This window comes from Mytilus galloprovincialis, chromosome 14 (genome assembly GCF_965363235.1).
Source record: "Mytilus galloprovincialis chromosome 14, xbMytGall1.hap1.1, whole genome shotgun sequence".
NCBI lineage: Eukaryota > Metazoa > Mollusca > Bivalvia > Mytilida > Mytilidae > Mytilus > Mytilus galloprovincialis.
The window spans coordinates 73,316,562-73,332,156 of record NC_134851.1 but is presented as its reverse complement, the minus strand read 5'-3'; the positions used below and the strand labels follow the sequence as shown (position 1 = coordinate 73,332,156).

The following is a 15,595-nucleotide window of genomic DNA, read 5'->3' as shown; positions in this document are numbered from 1 at the left end:
CACGCTATGATATTCATATGTAAATGTATACTGATGTATTGGTTTCAGAAATGATAAAAATTTAACATTGTAATGGAATGATTTCGTACATTAAACTTCAAGGATTAATCTTTAGTTTTCATCAGATTGACTGTGTGTGCTCAATCAAATCAATGGACGAAGGCGTCGTTTTAAACAATCCTTAGAATGATTCTGATGTAAAGGAGTAAATGCTTACCTTTTATGAAAATTTCTCCACAATGGTATTATATATCAATCACAAGATAAACACTTATCCAACGATCAACTAAGCATCAACAGAAGCGTTTTGTGAACTGTACATGTGCATACATAATTTGAATGTCAACAGCAACCTTTAGATAATATTCATTATAACCTTAACTTTTGGATTTTACCTTAACCTTTTAATAAAACTATCACCTTAACCATCAATTTTAACCTTTAAACTTGAACTAGACTCAATATCTGTATGCATTCACATATTTTGTCATTAACAAATCCTGAAGTAAATAGTACTTACCTTTAACCGCCAAGGAAACTGGTCATATTCTCCTTGAAAGTATGTGAATGTTACTTCTTCACCTTCGCGGATTGTTCTTTTAGCATAGAAACAAAGATGGGGAAGACCACCGACCATTATTCTCTTAACAATAGAGTTACTATCATTCTCGTCATCGTTTACTAGCCTTCCCAAGGATTTGTCGTCATTAGATGCATCGATCCTGCAATGATGGAAAGAACATCTTACTGTTAAACTGTAGCTTAATGGTGCGAATATAACAAATTAACTTAAGTTATGATTCCAGTGAATTTTAAAAGTTATGGGTTTTTAGGTTACGGTATAATGATAAGTTCAAAGATTAAGGTTACCATTAACTAGAACGGTTAAAGTTAAAGGTTAGAATTAACTATTAAGGTTAATAATTTATGTTAGAAGTAAATGTGATGGTTAAAAGGTAAATATTAAGATAATAGGCATAGTTTCAGTTTGAAGTTTGCTGTAAGTTAAAGGCAAACAAAAACGTTATTGATCAGTGATAATAAACAGTCGGTGAAAGGTTTGAGGTCATTTTCGATACATTTAAATACATCAAGGTAGGAATCAGGCCAGAACTGGTTTAATTTCTGGTATTCTTGATTTGGATAAATGATGAGTTATAAATCAACTTAAAAAAATATATCTGAATAGCGTGATACTAATATTAAAGATCTGAAGCAAATGTTTTTCTTCTATTTTACTAAAAAGGATCGTTTATAAAGTCGACTCTATACGAAAAAGCAAATTGTGTGATAGAAAGGAGCAGATTATTGCAATTGAAATATCGAAGTTTCTTGCAATTGCATGAATACCAAAATTCAAGAAATGAATAATCAACACAAAAAAAAACGTATTGTTTTCCTTCAGGCGGTACGGTACGCGAGTCTCAAATGAAAGGATAGAATTGGCTCATTTTGCCAAAACCTATTGTATAGTAATATATGTTCCAAAGTATACTAAAAACGATAGGTCATCATGTAATTTATCAAGCTACAGGTTGTGGCACATTGTGTATGGCTTAGACGGATAATAACATCAGTATGCAATTAGAAGCTACACAACTTGATAGAATAGTAAAATAAAACACACAAAATTGAGAATATCAAAATAAGGGATAAAGTCAACATACGTTTTTTTTCCCGGTTAAATACGAAATTGGAACATTCCATGTAAATTTCTTCAGAAGATGCACTTTTCCAGAGTTTACTCCCATTCAAATGGCATTATTTTTTAAACCAAAATTAATTGCGAATTCTTTTTTTCAAATGACAGTGTTCATTCAGTTATCTGCATTTTTGTATGATATTTTTTTTTTATTTAATTAACAGACACTAGACATTAGGTTCACTGATTTTTTACAAGATGGCGAAATATCCCAATACCACTTTAATGTCATATACGTGTTCAAACCGCTACCATATAGTTTTGAAGTCGACAAGACAAATAAAATCATTTAGCATAAAAAGTTTAAACTTACCAACATTTTCTTGAATTCCAAAGAAACTCGAATGCATACTCGTTGAAGCCTGGATCAACTGTTGTTAAATTTCCGCGATATTCAAACAGAAACTCGCCTTTTTCAATCGGTTTTGTCGTAAACACACCTCTTCCTTTTATAAATGGTAAACGACAAATATACACATCAAACAGCTCAAAAAAATTTAAACTACATAACGATGATTGATTGATTAGGTCAAATATAATATTAATAAATAGTTTGTTAGTAAACTATATTTTTTTTCGAAAAAGAAATCATTTTAGAAAATATTTTCCTCACAAATAGTTGAATACTTATATTAGAGAACGTGTATAATTTGAAATTTATTATTTTCAAAATTTTTAGCAAAGTATGAAGAAAAAAATTTCACCGCATTTTTATGAATTTAATGCATATTAAAATAAAGAAAAAACACTTCTTTAAAGATCAAATCGAGAACAGAAAACTTGAAATACAAAGGTTAAAGGCACCGCAAATGAATATAAATTGAAGACACACAAGTCATCCGTAATTTAACTTTTCTGAAACACCTATTCAAGGATTACAATGAAACGACATATTAACACACTGAAAAATAAAACAGTTTACGCATAAGGTCTAAATAAACAGAATAACTAATATTTACCTTTTATGTCGTCAATCTTTCTTACCAAAAACCCTTCTCGATCTGATTTACTATTTATATAATCTTCAATTTTTAATATTCTTCTATTTGATCTTCGCAAATCTACAAATTTCAGAATAAATCCTTTACTGCACTCATTCAAGTGTATAAATAAGAAATTTTAGATAGTCTTCACGGTGCTTGGACTCTTTACGTACATTATTATAAGCTTGTTATTTAAGTTAAATACATTCATCTCAAGATTTATACATCGTGTACATAATACTTGTATCATAATTTCAAAAATTGAATACTCCGAGTTCCACATTTCTGATTAAAAAAGGACGAAAGATACCAAAGGGTATCAACTGAAAACAAACTGACAACGCCATGGCTAAAATGAATAAAGGAATACACAAAACCTAGTACAAAATGCATGGTTGGAAAGCGTTGTACAGAATTCCTTAACATAATGTTAACTACATTCAATTCTGGTAATATAGAACACCAACAGAGACCAAATAATCTATCTATACTCAAACGAAAAGTCGGAGTCAGTTAAATAATAAAATGTTTCGTTGGTAAAGCTTACGCCATGTATCCAAAATGTCGACTGAGAAGTGATTAAAACAAAACATATTCATACAAAATCTGGTCTCAATTTTTTAATATAAATACCAAAAGCCTGCGTCCATTTGTAAAACAAACGAATGTTACTTACCTGTTTTAAGTAATTTATAATCCATAACACAAAATATATAGAAGTGTCCTTTCTACTCATAACTTCCTTTAATTCGTCAGTTTGCACACGCACCCTTACCAGGTGTACATGCACAAAGATGAAATCTTGTCTTAAACTTAACTGTAACCATACTGTTTACCGTTGACCTTATTCACAACCCTAATCCTTTACCGTCCAAGAATATTACCTTCAATCAAACTTACAATTAAACTACCATGATATACCCTAAAATTGACATTAACCTTCACCTTTTTCTTACCTTTAACCTTAACCGTAACCTTAACCGTAACCTAAACACAAACCTTCACTTTCTCTTACCTTGAATTAACAAATAAGCTATCTCAACTATAAACAATACGTTTAAAACATACCTTCACTTTCACCTTAAACTTAAGCTTAACATTAACATTAATGTTAACCTAAAACTTAACTCTTTTATATCTTCAATTAACCTTAAAAAAGAGAGACGAATGATATCAGAGGGACAGTCCAACAAATAGATCGAAAATGAATTGAAAACGATTTTGCAAAATAAGAAAAACACCAATAGACCAATACTAGTTCACATAAGAGTACTTCCACCTGTGATCTGAATTTGCAACTATCAATGCATCCTCAATAAACATTGAGGTAAAAGCATACCTTACCCTTAACTTCAACATTTACTTACACAATAACCTTAACTGAAACTTTGACATTTTTTAACCTTCAATTAATTTAAAGGCTACATCAATCTTAAAACTAAATTTCAATCGTTAATCTGAATTTTCAACTACCATTTATTCTTCTGACATAACTTCAATTTAACCTTTAACTAAATGTTAACTTCAACTATAATCTTAATTTTTACATTAACCTTAACCTAAACCTACATATTAAACTTATCTATCATTGAAATAACATCAAGGCTATCGCAAGCTTTTATCTGAATTTTCAACTATCAATTAACCATCTATGAACATTAATGTTAAAAACACCTTTAATTTAACATTAACCTTAACCGGAACTTTTTTTTATTAACCTTGAATTTACCTGTACCTTTAATGTGAATTGTTAACAAACCAACTAACCATCAAATAACGTTAAGGTTAAATAATAACTTAATACCTTTACCTGAACAGTAACCTCATCTTATAAAAATCGCTTGCAAATGAAATTCAAACGGCCATGACTTATTATGCAAAGGCTTCTCAAAATAATTCGACCAGTAATAAGCCAGGAAAAAACAATAAACCAACTTCAATAGCCAGAAAATCACCCTATGGCAAAATACCCTAAAGGGTTTGATATTCTGTGAGCATCACGGAAGGGTGCCAAAATGTAAGATATTGCTTATTATAAAGCTAAGGTACCCGGTTAGATTCCTACATCCAATTTTTGGACAATCGTAAGTTAAAACACTATTGTTGTCCGACTGCTACCCTATATATCTAAGAGCAAAACGCTAATATTTAACATATTGACCCAGGACTATTTTAACCTATAGACTAAGTTTATTCTGTCATAGGTTCAAACCAGGTGTAAATATCATAACAATGGTCGTTCTAGCTAGTAAAATCAATACAACGCTTTGGGTCTCTGCTGCACGCCTGTTACCTTAGTAATCGTTTGTTGTACAATGACAAGACACAGTAATTTTTTTTTATTCTTACCATACCCGTCTGTCAAAAGAAGAACACAATAAAAATAAGTTGGTTTCTGGTGTCTGTTGCAAAAAATAGCTAAGGAAATCAATATCCCTGCAAATGTTGGTGATATGATCTCCTACGACCTTTCCTGCTTTACAAATGTTCACATTGCAGCCATCAACGCCGATATTCAGTCCACAAGCCCGTGTGCGTTATCAAGGATTAGATATCACTATTTTTAAAAGGGATGATTGATTTATAATTACGCATAATATAACTACTAGCATTCTGTACAATAAAAACATAAGGCAATGATCATACGTAAGATCGAGATGACAATATCAAAATTTTAATTTTGATGACATCATGAGATCACACTAGATGTTGCGTCTCGCATGGTTTTGACGAATTCCTGACTGTGTGTATGTATGTGTGTATGTTCGTACGTTTGTATGACTTTTGTGTCTTTGTTTTTTGTAGGTGTGCATTTTACATGCATGTTTGTATGTTTATCATATAATTATAGAAAATAATGATATAAGTGTACCCCATGATAAAACAAATGTGTTCATATATTTATTTATCAAATTTGAAGAATTGCCTTACCCGTGTGATATGACTTCTGTTATCGACTGCCTACTGTTTATATCATCTTCTTCTGTTTTAAATCAACCGCTTCGGCTTATTATCGCATGCGTTGCTGTAACGTATCGCATGAAATTTTGATTTCATTCAGTAAATTCCGGAAAATATACCTAAATGGTACGTTTGTATGTGTAAAACATAACAAGATTTAACAAAAAGAAATCATTAGGTATAAAGAAATTATACTATTAAGAAATGCAAAACATATATTACAACAAAAGCATTTTAAGAATAGTCTTTGTTAGTATGTATTCTGTTGACGTTTATGATAAAAAGAACAACATATCATTTTTCATATCAGACCCTCTATTAGTCCATCCGGCTCTTAGGCTAATGTCATGACCTAAGGCTGATAAGAGGTCTGAAATTAAAAATGCCAAGTTATAATCTATATTTATATGCGTATATGTGAGTATGCGTGTAGGTTCCAAGAACTATTTTACGTCGTTCAATGTCATGCAGCTAACAAATTTAGTTTCACTCTTGTTTACACAGACACATGAACACATCAATAATAAAAGTAAAAAAATCGATCCAATGTTCATAACTGACTCGGACCGTTTAAGGCTTATACATCATATTAACCAAATGACATGGATGCGCATAAGCAGTGACTCTATGTAACTCCTTCAGTACACAATGTCACTCAGAGCTGAAGAATATACATTATGAAAAGATATCATTAACCTTTTCAAAATGGTGACTCTGTACATCTCTTTTAATTACGGTAGCTGTGTATGAGCCGCTTGCCTTGCACGTACCACCACACCACCTTATGTCCTCCAGACCTCAGACATGTATAATGCACATACATCTTATAAACCATTTTTTAATGTAGCTCTGCTCTATGGTAACATATATTATGCAAATAACATGAGTGCGCATGATAATTGCCTCTGTATATGCGTAGGTCGCTATGCTTATGTCGTCTGCAGATATAAGTCCATGTATGTATGTATAAAATTGATAATGCATGTCTGTCTGTTTTTGAGTCTGTGTGTCTGTCTGTCTGTATGTAAGTATTATTTACGGTGACCTATAGTTGTTAATGTCTGTTTCATTTTGGTCTATTGTGGATAGTTGTCTCATTGGCAATCATACCACATCTTCTTTTTTTATATATGTATGTGTGTATTTATAGAAGAAAGAAGATGTGGTATAATTGCCAATGAGACAACTATCCACAAAAGACCAAAATGACACAAACTTTAACGACTATAGGTAACCGTACGGCCTTCAACAATGAGCAAAGCCCATACCGTATAGTCAGCTATAAAAGACCCCGATAAGACAATGTAAAACAATTGAAACGAGAAAACTAACGGCCTCATTTATGTGAAAAAAAATGTATGTATGTATGTCTGTATGTGTGTATGTACGTATGTATGCATGTATGTATGTGTGTGTTTATGTATGTATGTATGTATGTATGTATGTATGTATGTATTTATGTATGTATGTACATGGAGTATGCATGTATGCATGTATGTATGTATGTATGTATGTATGTTTGTTTGTTTGTTTGTTTGTTTGTTTGTTTGTGTGTATGTATGTATGTATGTATGTATGTATGTATGTATGTATGTATGTATGTATGTATGTATTTATGTATGTATGTATTGACATTATTTCTAATATTTTCGTTACGTACTATGACGTCATGTAGCTCAAAAATCGTATCGCCATTTTACTCTAATATTTATGCACATGCGCAAATCCAACAAAGTCACTTGAATTTTATTTTCTTGGTTCATTTCATATCATCCAGGTTTATACTAAAAACAAATTATCTCCCTTAGTGCAACTCAGTTGCAGTCTAGTAAAAACCCCCTAACCCTAACCCTAACCCTAACCCTAACCCTAACCCTAACCCTAACCCTAACCCTAACCCGAACCCTAACCCTAACCCTAACCCTACTTAGAAATATTTTTAAATAACCCAAACCCAAACACTAACACTAACACTAACCCTAACCTAAACACTAACCCTAACCCTAACCCTAACCCTAACCCTTCTCACGCATGCGCAGTCACAGAAAAGGGCAGACATGCGCAGAAGTGAAAAAGGGCACCTCACTAATCTCGCCAAAGTATACTACCATGTCCCTGACATTGACCCTTACTCAAAACCTAACCCTAACCCTGACCCAAACCCTAACCCAAACCCTTAATTAGGGTTAACCCAAACCCTTAATTAGGGTTAACCCAAACCCTTAAATAGGGTTAACCCTAACCCTTAAATAGGGTTAACCCTAACCCTTAATTAGGGTTAACCCTAACCCTTAATTAGGGTAACCCTAACCCAAAGCCTTAATTAGGGTTAACCCTAACCCTTAATTAGGGTAACCCTAACCCAAACCCTTAATTAGGGTAACCCTAACTCTAACCCTTAATTAGGGTTTAGGTTAGGGTTAGGGTTTAGGTTAGAGTTCGTGTTTGGGTTAGGGTTTGGGTTAGTGTTTAGGTTAGGGCTAGTGTTAGTGTTAGTGTTTGGGTTTGGGTTAGTGTTTAGGTTAGGGTTAGTGTTAGTGTTTGGGTTAGGGTTTGGGTCAAACACTTACCCTAACCCAAATCCCGAATGTGTTAAAATTGTTGATTTAGAGGCCTTACTTTATCTCGGAACGAGTAAGTCTAGAAGGATAACCTATTGGAGTTTCGTATTAAGTTTTTCACGAACTTCTTAAAAGAAAGAGTTTTGTAAAGAGGAAATCAATATAGTTAAAAAAAAAAAAAAGAAAAAAAATATATATATAACACAAACGTTTGTTCAGTGAGGTAGGAAAGTGCGGCCGTACACTTCAGTGATACCAATAAGTTTTCATCCTCTAGATCGCCATATCATCTTTTAGGAACAGTTAATTTTAAGAAGATATCTCTATTCAAATCCATTCTACATCTGTTTGAAGATTGAAGTCAAAGGCACTTTTCATACTCTGTACTTAGAAATATTTTTAAATAACCCAAACCCAAACACTAACACTAACACTAACCCTAACCTAAACACTAACCCTAACCCTAACCCTAACCCTTCTCACGCATGCGCAGTCACAGAAAAGGGCAGACATGCACAGAAGTGAAAAAGGGCACCTCACTAATCTCGCCAAAGTATACTACCCTAACCCTAACCCTAACCCTAACCCTAACCCTAACCCTAACCCTAACCCTAACCCTAACCCTAACTCCTTAAACGTTTTGCCAAATACAGCTAAGGTAATCTATTCCTGAGGTGGAAAAGCCTAAGTTTTTTTTTCAAAAATTTAAAGTTTTGTTAACAGTTAATTTATAATTATGAACATATCAATGATAACTCAAGTCAATACATAAGTGCTGACTACTGGGCTGGTGATACCCTCGGGGAAATAAATCTCCATCAGCAGTGGCATCGACCCAGTGGTAGCAAATAAACTCATCATAGATACCAGGATAAAAAATTCTTATTTACGCCAGATACGCGTTTCGTCTACAAAAGACTCATCAGTGACGCTCGAATCAAAAAATGTTTAAAAGGCCAAATAAAGTACGAAGTTGAAGAGCATTGAGGACCGTAAATCCCTAAACGTTTTGTCAAATACAGCTAAGGTAGTCTATTCCTGAGGTAGAAAAGCCATAGTTTTTCAAAAAATCTAAGTTTTATTGACAGTTAATTTTAAATTATGAACATATCATTGATAACTCAAATCAACACTGAAGTGCTGACTACTAAGCTGGTGATACCCTCGGGGAAATAAATCTCCAGTAGCTGTGGCATCGACCCTATGGTTGCAAATAAACTCATCATAGATACCAGGATACAAAATTCTTATTAACGCCAGACACGCGTTTCGTCTACTAAAGACTCATCAGTGACGCTCGAATAAAAAAAATTTGAAAACGCCAAATAAAGTACAAAATTGAAGAGTATTGAGGACCAAAAATTCCTTAACGTTTTGCCAAATACAGCTAAGGTAATCTATTCCTGAGGTAGAAAAGCCTTAGTTTTTCAACAATTCAAAGTTTAATTAACAGTTAATTTATAATTATGAACTTATCAATGATAACTCAAGTCAACACAGAAGTGCTGAATACTGGGCTGGTGAAACTATCGGGGAAATAAATCTCCACCAGCAGTGGCATCAACCCAGTGGTTGCAAATAAACCCATAATAGATCCCAGGATAAAAAATTCTTATTTACGCAAGACACGCGTTTCGTCTACAAAAGACTCATCAGTGACGCTCGAATCAAAAAATGTTTAAAGGCCAAATAAAGTACAAAGTTGAAGCGCATTAAGGACAGAAAATCCCTAAACGTTTTGCCAAATACAGCTAAGGTAATCTACTCCTGAGGTAGAAAAGCCTTAGTTTTTTTCAAAAAAATAAAGGTTTGTTAACAGTAAATTTATAATTATGAACATATCTATGATAACTCAAGTCAAAACAGAAGTGGTGACTACTTGGCTGGTGATACCCTCGGGGAAATAAATCTCCACCAGCAATGGCATCGACCCAATGGTTGCAAATAAACTCATCATAGATACCAGGATAAAAAATTCTTATTTACGCCAGACACGCGTTTCGTCTACAAAAGACTCATCAGTGACGCTCAAATCAAAAAATGTTTAAAAGGCCAAATAAAGTACGAAGTTGAAGAGCATTGAGGACCGAAAATCCCTAAACGTTTTGCCAAATACAGCTAAGGTAATCTATTCCTGAGGTAGAGAAGCCTTATTTTTTTCAAAAATACTAAGTTTTATTAACAGTTAATTTATTATTATGAACATATCAATGATAACTCAAGTCAACACAGACGTGCTGACTACTGGGCTGGTGAAACCCTCGGGGAAATAAATCTCCACCAGCAGTGGCATCAAACCAGTGGTTGCAAATAAACCCATAATAGATACCAGGATAAAAAATTCATATTTACGCAAGACACGCGTTTCGTCTACAAAAGACTCATCAGTGACGCTCGAATCAAAAAATGTTTAAGGGCCAAATAAAGTACAAAGTTGAAGCGCATTGAGGACCAAAAAATCCTAAACGTTTTCCCAAATACAGCTAAGGTAATCTATTCCTGAGGTAGAAAAGCCTTAGTTTTTTTCAAAAATTCAGAGTTTTGTTAACAGTTAATTTATAATTATCAACATATCAATGATAACTCAAGTCAACACAGAAGTGCTGACTACTGGGCTGGTGATACCCTCGGGGAAATAAATCTCCACCAGCAGTGGCATCGACCCAGTGGTTGCAAATAAACTCATCATAAATACAAGGATAAAAAACTCTTATTTACGCAAGACACGCGTTTCGTCTACATAAGACTCATCAGTGACGCTCGAATCAAAAAAATTTGAAACGCCAAATAAAATACAAAGTTGAAGAGTATTGAGGACCAAAAATTCCTTATCGTTTTGCCAAATACAGCTAAGGTAATCCATTCCTGAGGTAGAAAAGCCTTAGTTTTTTTTAAAATTCAGTTTTTGTAACAGTTAATTTATAATTATGAACATATCAATGATAAGTCAAGTCAACATAGAAGTCCTGACTACTAAGCTGGTGATACCCTCAAGGAAATAAATCTCCACTTGCAGTGGTATCGACCCAGTGGTTGCAAATAAACTAATCATAGATACCAGGATAGACAAAATCTAATTTACGCCAGACGAGCGTTTCGTCTACAAAAGACTCATCAGTGACATTCGAATCAAAAAATGTTTAAAAGGCCAAATAAAGTACGAAGTTGAAGAGCATTGAGGACCAAAAATTCCTAAACGTTTTTCCAAATACAGCTAAGGTAATTTATTCCTGAGGTAGAAAAGCCTCAGTTTTTCAAAAATTCAAAGTTTTGTTAACAGTTAATTTATAATTATGAACATATCAATGATAACTCAAGTCAACACAGAAGTGCTGACTACTGGGCTGGTGATACCCTCGAAGAAATAAATCTCCACCAGCAGTGGCATCGACCCAGTGGTTGCAAATAAACTCATAATAAATACCAGGATAAAAAACTCTTATTTACGCTAGACGCGCGTTTCGTCTACATAAGACTCATCAGTGACGCTCGAATCAAAAAAAATTGAAACGCCAAATAAAGTACAAAGTTGAAGAGTATTGAGGACCAAAAATTCCTTATCGTTTTGCCAAATACAGCTAAGGTAATCCATTCCTGAGGTAGAAAAGCCTTAGTTTTTTTTAAAAATTCAGTTTTGTTAACAGTTAATTTATAATTATGAACATATCAATGATAAGTCAAGTCAACATAGAAGTCCTGACTACTAAGCTGGTGATACCCTCAAGGAAATAAATCTCCACTAGCAGTGGTATCGACCCAGTGGTTGCAAATAAAGTCATCATAGATACCAGGATAGACAAAATCTTATTTACGCCAGACGAGCGTTTCGTCTACAAAAGACTCATCAGTGACATTCGAATCAAAAAATGTTTAAAAGGCCAAATAAAGTACGAAGTTGAAGAGCATTGAGGACCAAAAATTCCTAAACGTTTTTCCAAATACAGCTAAGGTAATCTATTCCTGAGGTAGAAAAGCCTCAGTTTTTCAAAAATTCAAAGTTTTGTTAACAGTTAATTTATAATTATGAACATATCAATGATAACTCAAGTCAACACAGAAGTGCTGACTACTGGGCTGGTGATACCTACGGGGAAATAAATCTCCACCAGCAGTGGCATCGACCCAGTAGTTGCAAAAAAACTCATCATAGATACCAGGATAAAAAAAATCTTATTTACGCTAGACGCGTGTTTCGTCTACAAAAGACTCATCAGTGACGCTCGAATCGAAAAATATTTAAAAGGCCAAATAAAGTACGAAGTTGAAGAACATTGAGGACCAAAAATGCATAATCGTTTTGCAAAATAAATGCTAAGGTAATCTATTCCTGAGGTAGAAAAGCCTTAGTTTTTCAAAAATTCAAAGTTTTGTTAACAGTTAATTTATAATTATGAACATATCAATGATAACTCAAGTCACCACAGAAGTGCTGACTACTGGGCTGGTGATACCCTCGGAGAAATAAATCTTCACCAGCAATGGCATCGACCCAGTGGTTGCAAATAAACTCATCATAGATACCAGGATAACAAAATTCTTATTTACGCCAGACGTGCGTTTCGTCTACATAAGACTCATCAGTGACGCTCGAATCAAAAAATGTTTAAAAGGCCAAATAAAGTACGAAGTTGAAGAACATTGAGGACCAAAAATGCATAATCGTTTTGCAAAATAAATGCTAAGGTAATCTATTCCTGAGGTAGAAAAGCCTTAGTTTTTCAAAAATTCAAAGTTTTGTTAACAGTTAATTTATAATTATGAACATATCAATGATAATTCAAGTCACCACAGAAGTGCTGACTACTGGGCTGGTGATACCATCGGAGAAATAAATCTTCACCAGCAATGGCATCGACCCAGTGGTTGCAAATAAACTCATCATAGATACCAGGATAACAAAATTCTTATTTACGCCAGACGTGCGTTTCGTCTACATAAGACTCATCAGTGACGCTCGAATCAAAAAATGTTTAAAAGGAAAAATAAAGTACGAAGTTGAAGAGCATTGAGGAGCAAACATTCCTAAACGTTTTGCCAAATACAGCTAAGGTAATATATTCCTGAGGTAGAAAAGCCTCAGTTTTTCAAAAATTCAAAGTTTCGTTAACAGTTAATTTATAATTATGAACATATCAATGATAACTCAAGTCACCACAGAAGTGCTGACTACTGGGCTGGTGATACCCTCGGAGAAATAAATCTTCACCAGCAATGGCATCGACCCAGTGGTTGCAAATAAACTCATCATAGATACCAGGATAAAAAAAATTCTTATTTACGCCAGACGTGCGTTTCGTCTACATAAGACTCATCAGTGATGCTCGAATCAAAAAATGTTTAAAAGGCAAAATAAAGTACGAAGTTGAAGAGCAGTTAGGAGCAAACATTCCTAAACGTTTTGCCAGATACAGCTAAGGTAATCTATTCCTAAGGTAGAAAAGCCTTAGTTTTATAAAATTCAAAGTTTTGTTTACAGTTAACTTATATTTATGAACATACATGTATCAATGATAACTCAAGTCAACACAGAAATGGTGACTACTGGGCTGTTGATACCCATCGGGGAAATAAACCTCCACCAGCAGTGGCATCGACCCAATGGTTGCAAATAAACTCATCATTGATTCCAGGATAAAAAATTCTTATTTACGCCAGACGCGCGTTTCGTCTACAAAAGACTCATCAGTGACGCTCGAATCAAAAAATGTTTAAAAGGCAAAATAAAGTACAGTTGAAGAGCATTGAGGAGCAAACATTCCTAAACGTTTTGCCAAATACAGCTAAGGTAACCTATTCCTGAGGTAGAAAAGCCTTAGTTTTTCAAAAATTCAAAGTTTTGTAAACAGTTAATTTATAATTATGAACATATCAATGATAACTCAAGTCAAAACAGAAGTGGTGACTACTGGGCTGTTGATACCCATCGGGGAAATCAATCTCCACCAGCAGTGGCATCGACCCAATGGTTGCAAATAAACTCATCATAGATACCAGGATAACAAAATTCTTATTTACGCAAGACGTGCGTTTCGTCTACAAAAGACTCATCTGTAACGCTCGAATCAAAAAATGTTTAAAAGGCCAAATAAAGTACGAAGTTGAAGAACATTGAGGACCAAAAATGCATAATCGTTTTGCAAAATAAATGCTAAGGTAATCTATTCCTGAGGTAGAAAAGCCTTAGTTTTTCAAAAATTCAAAGTTTTGTTAACAGTTAATTTATAATTATGAACATATCAATGATAACTCAAGTCACCACAGAAGTGCTGACTACTGGGCTGGTGATACCCTCGGAGAAATAAATCTTCACCAGCAATGGCATCGACCCAGTGGTTGCAAATAAACTCATCATAGATACCAGGATAACAAAATTCTTATTTACGCCAGACGTGCGTTTCGTCTACATAAGACTCATCAGTGACGCTCGAATCAAAAAATGTTTAAAAGGCAATATAAAGTTCGAAGTTGAAGAGCATTGAGGAGCAAACATTCCTAAACGTTTTGCCAAATACAGCTAAGGTAATCTATTCCTGAGGTAGAAAAGCCTCAGTTTTTCAAAAATTCAAAGTTTCGTTAACAGTTCATTTATAATTATGAACATATCAATGATAACTCAAGTCACCACAGAAGTGCTGACTACTGGGCTGGTGATACCCTCGGAGAAATAAATCTTCACCAGCAATGGCATCGACCTAGTGGTTGCAAATAAACTCATCATAGATACCAGGATAAAAAAATTCTTATTTACGCCAGACGTGCGTTTCGTCTACATAAGACTCATCAGTGATGCTCGAATCAAAAAATGTTTAAAAGGCCAAATAAAGTACGAAGTTGAAGAGCATTGAGGAGCAAACATTCCTAAACGTTTTGCCAAATACAGCTAAGGTAATCTAATCCTAAGGTAGAAAAGCCTTAGTTTTATAAAATTCAAAGTTTTGTTTACAGTTAACTAATATTTATGAACATACATGTATCAATGATAACTCAAGTCAACACAGAAATGGTGACTACTGGGCTGTTGATACCCATCGGGGAAATAAACCTCCACCAGCAGTGGCATCGACCCAATGGTTGCAAATAAACTCATCATTGATTCCAGGATAAAAAATTCTTATTTACGCCAGACGCGCGTTTCGTAAACAAAAGACTCATCAGTGACGCTCGAATCAAAAAATGTTTAAAAGGCAAAATAAAGTACAGTTGAAGAGCATTGAGGAGCAAACATTCCTAAACGTTTTGCCAAATACAGCTAAGGTAACCTATTCCTGAGGTAGAAAAGCCTTAGTTTTTCAAAAATTCAAAGTTTTGTAAACAGTTAATTTATAATTATGAACATATCAATTATAACTCAAGTCAAAACAGAAGTGGTGACTACTGGGCTGTTGATA

At 34.0% G+C, this 15,595-nt stretch overlaps 1 long non-coding RNA gene across 1 annotated transcript; it reads right to left on the bottom strand.

Annotated features, from left to right (window-relative positions):
• Window positions 1-547: 547 nt before the first annotated feature.
• Window positions 548-2,876, bottom strand: LOC143058412 (uncharacterized). Its single transcript, XR_012973049.1, has 3 exons — window positions 2,662-2,876; window positions 2,016-2,148; window positions 548-722 (listed from the first exon to the last, which is right to left on the bottom strand). It is a non-coding gene; the product is annotated as an uncharacterized LOC143058412 (long non-coding RNA).
• Window positions 2,877-15,595: the final 12,719 nt, after the last annotated feature.